Genomic DNA, 11,430 nt, shown 5'->3' with positions numbered 1-11,430 from the left:
GCCACTGGGAGCTGTGAACCAATGATCTGTGCCTGCCAACAAACAAACCGTTTGGCAGCCCGCCAGTGGCTAAACCTAGTGAAATGAGTGTGGCTAGTGTGCTGAAGGTTCCTCACCCCTTTAGTAAGGTCTGAGTAGGTGCTGGAATCCAACATGAAACCCTGAGCAGAATCAAGGCATTTGGATGTGAATATAGTGTTCAACAAAAAGAGATCCTGATGTCAGCAAATAATTTATTACATGACAAATAACTCAAAAAGTGAAGTCAACTGTACTTTTCTCATGGCAATTATCTGGGAAAATATGACACTATAAAAGACAGGGCATATGTAAACCCAAAATGCAATAAATTCTCATAATTCCCACTGTTCAAATACAGCAGGTTCATTTGTGGTTTACTAAATATAGATTTTTTTATATATATAAAGAGAATCAATGGCAGAATGGGAATGTTCTGAAAGGAACATGAGACAAAACTTTGCACAGTATATTTGAATATCTTGAATCCAGCAATTTTGGGAAACAGGCTAAGTAGAATTATGGAATTTTCCGGACCATGTGTGTTTGCCATAATTGAAGGGTAAACAAAATCCACCTTTGAGGGAGGGAAAGTGCAGGAGGAGGTGGGGATGCAGAGTCTGGGAGGGATGAAGGGTCTATGACGGGCAAAGGACTGTAGGGTTTGGGCATGGCTCCATGCCCCCCTCTGCTATGGGAGTGTGGGGGAGAGCCTTCAGACAAGAACTATGCTGCCCTGCTGTTCCCCCAGCTGGGAGAGAGGGGGAGAGACAGCACGCAAACGGCTTCCTCCTCTCCCTGCCAGATCAAAATCACATGTGTTCCCAGATCAAGGACACTCAGATTAAGGAGTTTCCAGTGTATTACTGCATTCCAGTCAAAATGAACTCTAACATTATTATTATTTGGGTGTAGAGTCGTTTATGTAGTGAGATCTCTCACTCAGTGAAGAAGAAAAGAATAGGCATCTGGAAAATGCTATGGAAGAGGGGGCATAGGTACAGATACATATAACTTGGCAAACAATCTTACATATAGGGCCTTGCAAATCTGCAGATATTTGCTTTATATCCATAGCAGCTGTGGATATCCACAGAGCATATTTGTGGACCATGGATGGATGAAGATCCAATTTTTATATCTAGATCACGCAAATCTTCGGGTATCCACTTTATATACATGGATGTGAATATTCGCAGGCCATGCTTACATATCAGATGAAAATTCATATGTTGTATTCGCACAGGGTTTTACTTATGGAATTCTCTGAAAAGCAGCTACTCGAGTGGTTGGAGAGTGGTAGAGGTATGCAGAGAGTAATAGCCAATTCTATTATGTGTCTATACAGCCTACTCCCAATTCTGCACCATCTACAGGGTATGTACTCTTAGCGTTTACTGCTGCTCAGACTCCTTTCACTTGAGCTACATTAATAAGTACATTAGGCAGCAGCAGCAGAAGGCTTTTACACAGAATGGGGTGAGTGCAAATGGGGATTACTACCCAGCTCAGGCGTGTGTGGGGCTCCTGCTTCATGTGATGACCCAGGGGAGCTGTTGGGGTACGTCTAGACTACAAGCCTCTTTCGAAAGAGATGGTCTAGACAGCCACATGACTTTCGAAAAAGCGATCTACTTTTTCGAAAGAGAGCACCCAAGCAATCTGGACACTGTCTTTTGAAAAAGCCCTGTTTGCGTTCAAGAATGCCTTTTTTCAAAAGAGCTCTTTTGAAAAAATGCATTCTTCCTCATAAAATGAGGTTTACTGCTCTCAAAAAACCTGCCGCATTCTTTTGATTTAATTTTGAAAGAACACAACAGCAGTCTAGATGCAGGTGAAGTTTTTTCAAAAAAAGCCCACTTTTTTTGTAAAAACCCTGTAGTCTAGACATACCCTTGGTAACAAGTTCTGGGACTGGAGAGGGGTACAAGTGAAACCAGGCTCAGCTCCTTTTTCCTGACTCCTGTAGATGGGTAAACATCCACCAGGGAGGATGACGGAAAACTTGTGGCTTATGCTAGGTCTAGGGGCATTCCAGGAGCAGCTCGGCACGCCCCACACCTTTTGCTGTTGCCACCACTCTCCAAAGATGAGGGAACTCCTGCTTTATGAGGGCTCCCATGGGGCTGGGGAGTGCAGGGAAAGGGCTGAAAAAGGAAGTTCAACTTTCTCCCCCACTTTTGTGTTACAGCTGCTCTGACAGCTCACAGGTGTTCTCAGTGCAATAGCTGCTGCTGCTTGGTGGTAGCCTATCACTGAAAGCTTCAGTAGTTTCGGCAGGCTGCCAAAATCTTTCTGAGTAATGGAAGGGAGAAAGGGAATAGAGATTTTTTAATACAGGCAGTCCCCGACTTACGCGGATCCGACTTATGTCGGATCCGCACTTACGAACGGGGCTTTCTCGCCCCGGAGGTCGAGGTGGCGGATTGCTACCTGCGAGCTCCTGGGCGAGAAAGCCCCATTCGTAAGCTGCTCCGGTGCCCCTGGTCTGCTGGAGACTATCTCCAGCAGACCAGGGGCACCGGGCGGGTTCCCGCGCTTCTGAGGCTTTGCCAGAGCAAAGCCTCAGAAGCGCGGGGAACCGCCGCTGCTGCCGCTTCAGTCCCGGTATCTGTGGTCTGCTGGGGACCGTCCCCAGCAGACCACAGGCACCGGGACTGAAGCCGCAGCAGCGGCGGGGTCCCGCGCCTCTGAGACTTTGCTAGAGCAAAGCCTCAGAGGCGCGGCACCCCGCTGCCGCTGTGGCTCTGCTCCTGTGTCCCTGGTCTGCTGGGGGGGGGGGCTGCAGCTAGTGTGCCCTCCCCCCCCAGCAGACCAGGCTTTTGTTTTGGACCCTGGGGCAGAGCAGCTGGGGCGCTGCCGATTGGTCCTGCAGCGCCGCTCTGGGCACTACTGGACCAACCCGGCAGCACCCCAGCTGCTCTGCCCCAGGCGTCCTGATTCAGCCGCTGCTGGTCAGTTTCAGCAGTGGCTGAATCAGGACGCCTGGGGCAGAGCAGCTGGGGTGCTGCTGGGTTGGTCCAGTAGCGCCGAGGAGCAGTGCTACTGGAGCAACCCAGCAGCACCCCAGCTGCTCTGCCCCAGGAGTCCCCAAGTCAGCCGCTGCTGAAACTGACCAGCGCTGACTACAGGAAGCTCGAGGCAGAGTTGCTCTGCCCCAGGCTTCCTGGAATCAGCCACTGATCAGTTTCAGCAGCAGCTTACTTGGGGAAGCTTGGGGTTCTTAAGTTGAATCTGTATGTAAGTCAGAACTGGCGGTCAGTTTCAGCAGCGGCTGAATCTGGACGCCAGTTCCGACTTACATACAGATTCAACTTAAGAACAAACCTACAGTCCCTATCTTGTACGTAACCCGGGGACTGCCTGTACTGCATTCAATCTCGCCAATAAATCTGAATAGAATTTCATGGGACAGAGGAAGGGCTCTTCTCTACTTGAGTGGACTTCCCCTATCAAATAGCAAAGGTCTGCTGAAAACAATGGAGGTGTGAGACTTTCTTACATAAAAGATCACAATAATGGGAAAGTGTTAGGCAAGCTAAATAAAGGAATTGCTATCAGCTCCCCAAATACTCATCTGTAATCAAGTTATTGCTCTCAGCTGTGCATGAAATATTTATTACTATCCAATTATTACCACAATTTTGATCCTTATCTAGTTTATTACATGGTGTTTATGTCTGTAGGGGTATGTCTACACTACAAAGTTAGTTCGAACTAACGGACGTTAGTTCGAACTAACTTTCCTAGGCGCTATACTAGCGCTCCGTTAGTTCGAACTTGATTCGAACTAGCGGAGCGCTTAGTTCGAACTAGGTAAACCTCATTTTACGAGGACTAACGCCTAGTTCGAACTAGCTAGTTCGAACTAAGGGCTGTGTAGCCCTTTAGTTCGAACTAGTGGGAGGCTAAGGCTTCCCAGGTTTCCCTGGTGGCCACTCTGGCCAACACCAGGGAAACTCTATTGCCCCCCTCCCGGCCCCGGAGCCCTTAAAGGGCCACGGGCTGGCTACTCACTTTGTGCCAGTTGCAAGGCTGCAAGCACCCGTGCCTGCACAGCCTGCACCTGCCACAGGATGAGCCAGCCATCCGAGGGCTCCCAGCCCTCCACTGCTCCCCAGGACCAGCCTGGAGGCTCCCGGGAGCCTGCCTGGGGGCGCAAAAGGCGGGCGCCCGCCTGGTCAAGTGCAGAGATCGTGGACCTCATTGAGGTTTGGGGGGAAGCCTCCAATGTCCACGATCTCCGCACTAGCCACCGGAACGCGGCTGTCTACGGACGCATGGCTGCCAGTCTGGCCGCCAGGGGCCACCAGCGCAGCCGGGAGCAGGTGCGCTGCAAAATTAAGGACTTGCGGCAGTCCTACTCCCGGGCTTGCCTGCCAGGGGCCGACCCGGAGGCCTGCCCCCACTGCCATGCCCTGGACCGCATCCTGGGGCCTCATGCCGTCCCTGCCCCCCGGGACGTGATTGACCCCGGGGCAGAGGGACCGCTCCTGGAGACGGAGGAGGAGGAAGAGGGCTCTGAGAGCCAGGAGCCTGCCGCCAGCCTGCCCAGGACCCGGGACCCCCGAGGCACGCCACAGAGCCGCTCGCCTGCATCGTCAGAGGCCGGGGAGGCGTCCACCTGTGAGTACCCTCGTGTTCCCCTTATGTGTACGGGGGGCTGGGGCGAGAGGGAGCCCCGGGACCGTGCGCCTGGGCCTTGCCCACCACGGAGCAGCAGCTGGGGATCCTGCAGGGGCCCTGGCCTTGCACAGGGGAGCTGGGTTTCACACACCTGGGTCCCTGGGGAAATTGACCGCTGGTCTTCTTGCACCACAGCTGCAGCACCTGGGCCTGCAGGGCGCACCACCCCGCCTGCAGCAGCCGCCCGCGCCCGGGCAAGCAGGACAGCCAGGAACCAGGAGGACTACAAGAGGCGGCACCTCCGGTTCCTGGACCGACAGCTCCGTCTCCAGGACCACTGGGTCCAGGAGGACCTCAGGCTGCGCCAGAGGAGTCTGGAGGCCCTGGAGGAGCAGGGCCGTGCCCTGCGAGGCCACCTCCAGAGCCTGCTGGACCGCTTTCCATTTCCTCCTCCCCCTGCTCCCCCTCTTGCTCCCCCTCTTGCTCCCCCTGCTCCCCCTGCTCCTCCTGCTTCCCCTGCTTCCGCTCCTGCTTCCTCCACTCCCCCTGTCTCCTCTGCCCCCCCCTCCACAACCATTCCCCACCGACGCCCCCGGACCCGCAGTGTGGCGAGACGGGAGAGGCAACCGGACTCCCACCCCTGAGCTTTCCTTTCCCTTCCTCCCTTCCCTCCCCTCCCCTTGCAGCTCCCTCATCCCAGGTTTCCCCCTCCCTTCTCCCACCTTCATTCCTCCCTCCCCCCACCCCAGTTCTGTGAAATAAACAGACATTTATGTTTGAATAACAGGTGTCTTTATTTGACAGTAGGTAGGAAGGGGAAAGGGGAAGGGGGGGGGTAGGGTGGAAGAAGGCCCCGGTGGGGCATGCAGGGAGAGGTCAGTCCTCCTCCTCCTCCACCTGGAAGCTCTCCCGCAGGGCTTCCCGGATCCGGATGGCCCCCCGCTGGGCTTCCCGGACGGCGGCGGTGCGGGGCTGACCGTAGTGTCCAGCCATGCGGTCAGCCTCAGCCATCCAGGCTGGCAGGAAAGCCTCCCCCTTCCGCTCACACAAATTGTGGAGCACACAACATGCCGCCACCACGGGAGGGATGTTGTGCTCGGCCAGGTCCAGACGGGTGAGGAGGCATCGAAAGCGGGCTTTCAGTCGCCCGAAGGCCCCCTCCACCACGATGCGGGCCCTGGTCAGCCTGTTATTGAAGGCCTGGCGGGAAGGATTGAGGTGCCCTGTGTAGGGCTTCATCAGCCACGGCTGCAGTGGGTAGGCGGCATCCCCCACCAGGCAGATGGGCATGTCCACGTCCCCGACCCTGATGTGGCGGTCGGGGAAGAAGGTCCCGGCCTGCAGCAGCTGGCACACGGAGGAGTTCCGGTACACCCGTGCGTCGTGTGCTTTGCCGGACCAGCCCACATTTATGTCCGTGAACTGTCCCCGGTGGTCACACACGGCCTGAAGGATGACGGAGAAGTACCCCTTTCTGTTGACGTACCGGAACGCCTGGTGTTCCGGGGCACAGATGGGGATGTGCGTCCCGTCGATGGCCCCCTGCAGTTGGGGAAGCCGAGGGCGCCGAATCCCCGGATGACGGCGTCCGGGTCGGCGAGGCGGACCACCCTGCGGAGCAGCACCCGGTTGATGGCCTTGACCACCTGCGGAGAGAGACACAGCAAAGCGCCAATCAGTGGGGCGCCCGGGTGGCTGGGAGCGTGCGTGTCCTGGCAGTGCCCCGCGCCCCACTCCCGGAAGCAACCCCCCTGGCGGCGTGTAGTACGGCCGGGACAGCCCGACCCCTCCGGTGTGGGGTGCTTTCGCCTCCTCCCGCCCCCCCCCCTTTGTCCCTGGGGCGACCCATCCCCTCCTCGCAGCCCCCCTCCCCCCCAGCTCGGTGGCCGACGAGCGCCGTACCTGCATGAGCACTGCTCCGACGGTGGATCTCCCCACGCCGAACTGGTTCCCGACGGATCGGTAGCTGTCCGGCGTGGAGAGCTTCCATAGGGCAATGGCCACCCGCTTCTGGAGGGGGATGGCGGGTCTCATGCGAGTGTCCCTTCTTTGCAGGGCAGGGGCGAGCCACTCGCAGAGCTCCAGGAAGGTGTCCCTCCTCATCCTAAAGTTCTGGGTCCACTGTTGGTCGTCCCAGCGCTCCAGGACGATGCGGTCCCACCAGCCAGGGCGGCCAGGCGGAGAGGCAGGGGGCTGACGTTCCCCAGGTGGTGCCAGGCAGCCTCGAGCCATTGCTGGCAGGCTTGCAGCAGCAAGTCCAGAACGTGCACCAGAAGGTGCAGGGCGAGCCGTGGCTCCATGTTGCCACCTGCGGCGGTCCCCCCCGAAGGGAAGCACCGACACAGACGGGCACAGAGACCGACGCTTTGCTGTCCCTCGGCGAGGTTGGCAAGCAAGCAGGAAAAGCTGAGAACCGGCTGTCCAGGGGGGTCCCTTTAAGCACGAGCCTCAGATAGCCTCAGACAGCAGCCACACAAAGCAACTGCTGACCTGATGCCCTGCCAGAACCGGTTTCAGCTGCCCTTAAATCCCCCCCTGCGTCCAATCAGTGTGGACGCGCTAGTTCGAACTAGCAAAACGCTAGTTCGAACTAGTTTTTAGTTCTAGATGAGTTAGTTCGAATTAGCTTAGTTCGAATTAACTAATTCGAACTATGTTAGTTCGAACTAGCGCTGTAGTGTAGACGTACCCTAGGTTACTGCCCGGAAACTGAACCAAGACATTTGATGTTAAGTTATGAACAACAAAAATATTATATACACATATCCCAATTTTTTTGTTTCTCACCATCATTCCATCTTCATTGTTGTTCTGGAAGTCAATATAGTTGCAACATATTCTGTAGTTCTCCACACAAAATACGAAATCAATATGATTTAATTAAATGATTTTAAGAGGAAAGCTATGAAAACAGAAATTGAATGAATGCATGGATGCCACTTACTTCAAAAACAAAATTAAACATTCTTTTCATTTTGTTTGTCTTAAACTGTTCCTTATATGTTGGTAATTAGACCTGTTTCCCATTATTTTTTAATGCTCTTTCAATGTGAAACATTTTTTTCAGTTTATACAACTTAAGCCTATTATTCATGCAATAAGCTAAAAATAAGTGTTTAATATCAAACCTATGACATATACCACTGTACCTATAAATGGCATAATGCCAGTCATCCTATTTACCTTCCTATCTATGCTGGCTTCATAAAAAGTAGCTAACAAAGTTATTATCTGATTTGTTAAGTGAATTATTTTTTCTTTACATACAAATTCATGGTCTTTTGTGTGGCGTTCCTTTTGTGCATATTTTTATCTTCTGAATGTTTCTGCAAACTAATTATTTTTAAGATTTATCATAGTTATACATTAAAAATAATCAAAATTTGACAGTGAATACTTTTAGGGTGAGCTCGTAGTTATGCCCAATCATCCTGTTGTTAGTTTCACATGTTTGCAGTTATACTACATGATACTGTGGTAGGCCTAGGCTCAGGAAAGTGTATAATCGTTGAATAGTTTTTATGATGCTGTCACTGATACTAACTGAATATTAACAAGCTTGTGCATAAATATTCTGTTTTTATTTGTTTTGGGGTGTTTTACATCAGGAACATACAGTTTTATTAAATCAAATTTATCAAAAATTTTACAATAAGGCTACGTCTAGACTGGCATGATTTTCCGCAAATGCTTTTAATGGAAAAGTTTTCTGTTAAAAGCATTTTCAGAAAAGAGCGTCTAGATTGGCACGGACACTCTTCCGCAAAAGCACTTTTTTCAGAAAAGCGTCTATGGCCAATCTAGACGCGCTTTTGTGCAAAAAAGCCCCAATCGCCATTTTCGCGATCGGGGCTTTTTTGCGCAAAACAAATCTCAGCTGTCTACACTGGCCCTTTTGCGCAAAAGTTTTGCGCAAAAGGGACTTTTGCCTGAATGGGAGCAGCATAGGATTTCCACAAAAAGCACTGATTTCTTACAGTAGGAAGTCAGTGCTTTTGCGGAAACTCAAGCGGCCAGTGTAGACAGCTGGCAAGTTTTTCCGGAAAAGCGTCTGATTTTCCGGAAAAACTGGCCAATCTAGACACAGCCTAAAACTTCATGTAAAGTATAAAAATAAGTATCAAATCACCTCCAATTCCCCAAGAAGCTTCTGCTATGTGTTTCCTTCAGACTCAAAGAGTCAGTTATAAAGTTTACCTTTGAATCCCTTAATACTATCCATAAATGGTAAAGATATAGTCATGTCTAATTAACAGTTTTAATTTTTTTTATTTTGCTTCTCTCACCAAAAGGGAAGTCATATGACCAGTAGACAAATTTGTGAACTACTACTGAGAAGACACATTATAGCTAGTTAAGTTGTCAAGGATGTCTTTTAAGCACCAAAAATGTGTCTGATCATTATCAGGGCTTGACAAATCAGTGAATCTACTCACCCGTGGCAAGTAGATTTCAGCCAGTTGCCCCATTCCCCTGCAGCGCGTGCATGCACAATGCAGGTCCTGCGTATATGCAGTGCAGGACTGGCAAGTAGATTTTGCCGCGGTTTGTCAAGCCCTGATCATTATGAAATATTTCTGGGGAGGAGGAAGGAAGCTCAGTACATTATTTTGCATAGAGAAGAAATGTCTTACCTAGGCACTAGGCTACAGTGTCCAGTTTAACGCCCATCCCTTCCTAGTATGGGGGACTGAAAGTGTTCTCTAATGAAGACCACAAGCCCTGTCACCCACACCTTATTTTGTAGAGACTGTTCAGACAAGACACATAAGACGACATGTTTTAGTGATTTTGCAGACCTACCCATAGCTTTTAATACTTTGTGACACTCAAACAAACACACAAAATGAAGGGCTCACCACACCCTAATGCATTAGATAACTCAACTACTGTAGATTGTTTAATAATTTTAGCCCCTCAGACCTTCCCTATCCTGGGGTTACGTCAGTCACTTGTCTAGTGGTGAATCTCTTCTCCCCCCCCCCCCCTCCCGTTACCCTATCTCCTGCACTTTTTCCTTGATTTTCCTAGGGCAGTGGTGTTCCTATGACAGTGATGTGCAATCTGCAGACTGCAGGCTGCATGAAGCCTATTGGGGTTCTAGTGTGGCCCACAAGATGTTTTGTTTACCATTGTCCACATGCAGGGTTGCCAGATTCCGCTAGTTTCCATCCATGTAATTGTTTTTTCCTACCAGTATTACTAAAATGACATGCAGGTAAAGCAAGGGCACATGAAATTAGGTGCATGTTTATTGCTCACTTTGGGTATGTCTACACTACAAAGTTAATTCGAACTAACAGACGTTAGTTCGAATTAACTTTGATAGGCGCTACACTAGCGCTCCGCTAGTTCGAACTTAATTCGAACTAGCGGAGTGCTTAATTCAAACTAGGTAAATCTCATTTTACGAGGACTAAAGCCTAGTTCGAATTAGCTAGTTCGAATTAAGGGCTGTGTAGACACTTAATTCGAACTAGTGGGAGGCTAGCCCTCCCCAGCTTTCCCTGGTGGCCACTCTGGGCACCACCAGGGAAACTCGTCTGCCCACCTCCCGGCCCCGGAGCCCTTAAAGGGGTACAGGCTGTCTACAGTGCCCGTGCCAGGTGCAAGCCTGCCAGCACCCAGCCAGCAGACCCTGCACCTGGCACGGCTCGAGCCAGCCACCCGCTGCCACCCAGTCCTCCGCCTCTTCCCGGGACCAGGCTGGCAGCTCCCGGGAGCCTGCCTGGGTCCGCAAGAGGCGGGCGTCCGCCTGGTCTAGTGCGGAGATCGTGGACCTCATCCACGACCTCCGCACTAGGCACAGGAAAGTGGCCATCTAGGGCAGGATAGCTGCCAGCCTGGCCACCCGGGAGCAGGTTGGCATGAAAATCAAGGTGGTCCACTGAGACCCCCGACCCTGAGCCCTGAGCTTAGCATGTCCGTACTGGGTCAAACCAAAGGTCCATCTAGCCCAGTAGCCTGTCTGCCGACAGTGGCCAACACTAGGGACCCTGGAGGGGATGGACTGAAACAATGACCAAGCCATTTGTCTCGTGCCATCCATCCCCAGCCTTCCACAAACAGAGGCCAGGGACATCATTTCTACCCCCTGGCTAATAGCACTCCATGGACCCAACCTTCATGACTTTATCTAACTTCTCTTTAAACTCTGTTATAGTCCTAGCCTTCACAACCTCCTGCAGCAAGGAGTTCCACAGGTTGATTATTTGCTTTGTGAAGAAGAACTTTGTTATTAGTTTGAAGCCTGCTACCCATTAATTTCATTTGGTGTCCTCTAGTCCTTCTATTATGGGAACTAATGAAGAACTTTTCTTTATGCACCCTCTCCACACCACTCATGCTTTTATAGACCTCTATCATATCCCCCCTCAGTCTCCTCTTTTCTAAGCTGAGAAGTCCCAGTCTCTTTAGCCTCTCTTCATATGGGACCTGTTCCAAACCCCTGATCATTTTAGTTGCCCTCCCCTCTCCCACCATCTCTCTTCCCCTCTCCCATCTCCTTTTCCCAGTTTCCCCGAGTTTTGTTCAATAAAGAGAGTTTCTATTTTTGAACACACATGTCCTTTACTTTGTACATCAGGAAAGGGGGTTAGGGAGGGGTAAGTAGAAGGAGGTGAGGGAGGAATGGGGTACGAGCCCCCGATGGGGAGGAGTGGGGTGGCTCTGTGGGTTTCTCGGGGTGGAAGCTCTCCTGAAGCCCCTTGATTGACCCCCCACTCCGGGTGGCAGCCTGCGGCAAGTGCAGCCGGGCTGATGGCCGAGTGCTATGATGTTCCAAGT

Source organism: Pelodiscus sinensis, chromosome 12, assembly GCF_049634645.1.
Source record: "Pelodiscus sinensis isolate JC-2024 chromosome 12, ASM4963464v1, whole genome shotgun sequence".
Classification (NCBI taxonomy): Eukaryota; Metazoa; Chordata; order Testudines; family Trionychidae; genus Pelodiscus; species Pelodiscus sinensis.
Note: the sequence above shows the minus strand (reverse complement) of the source record.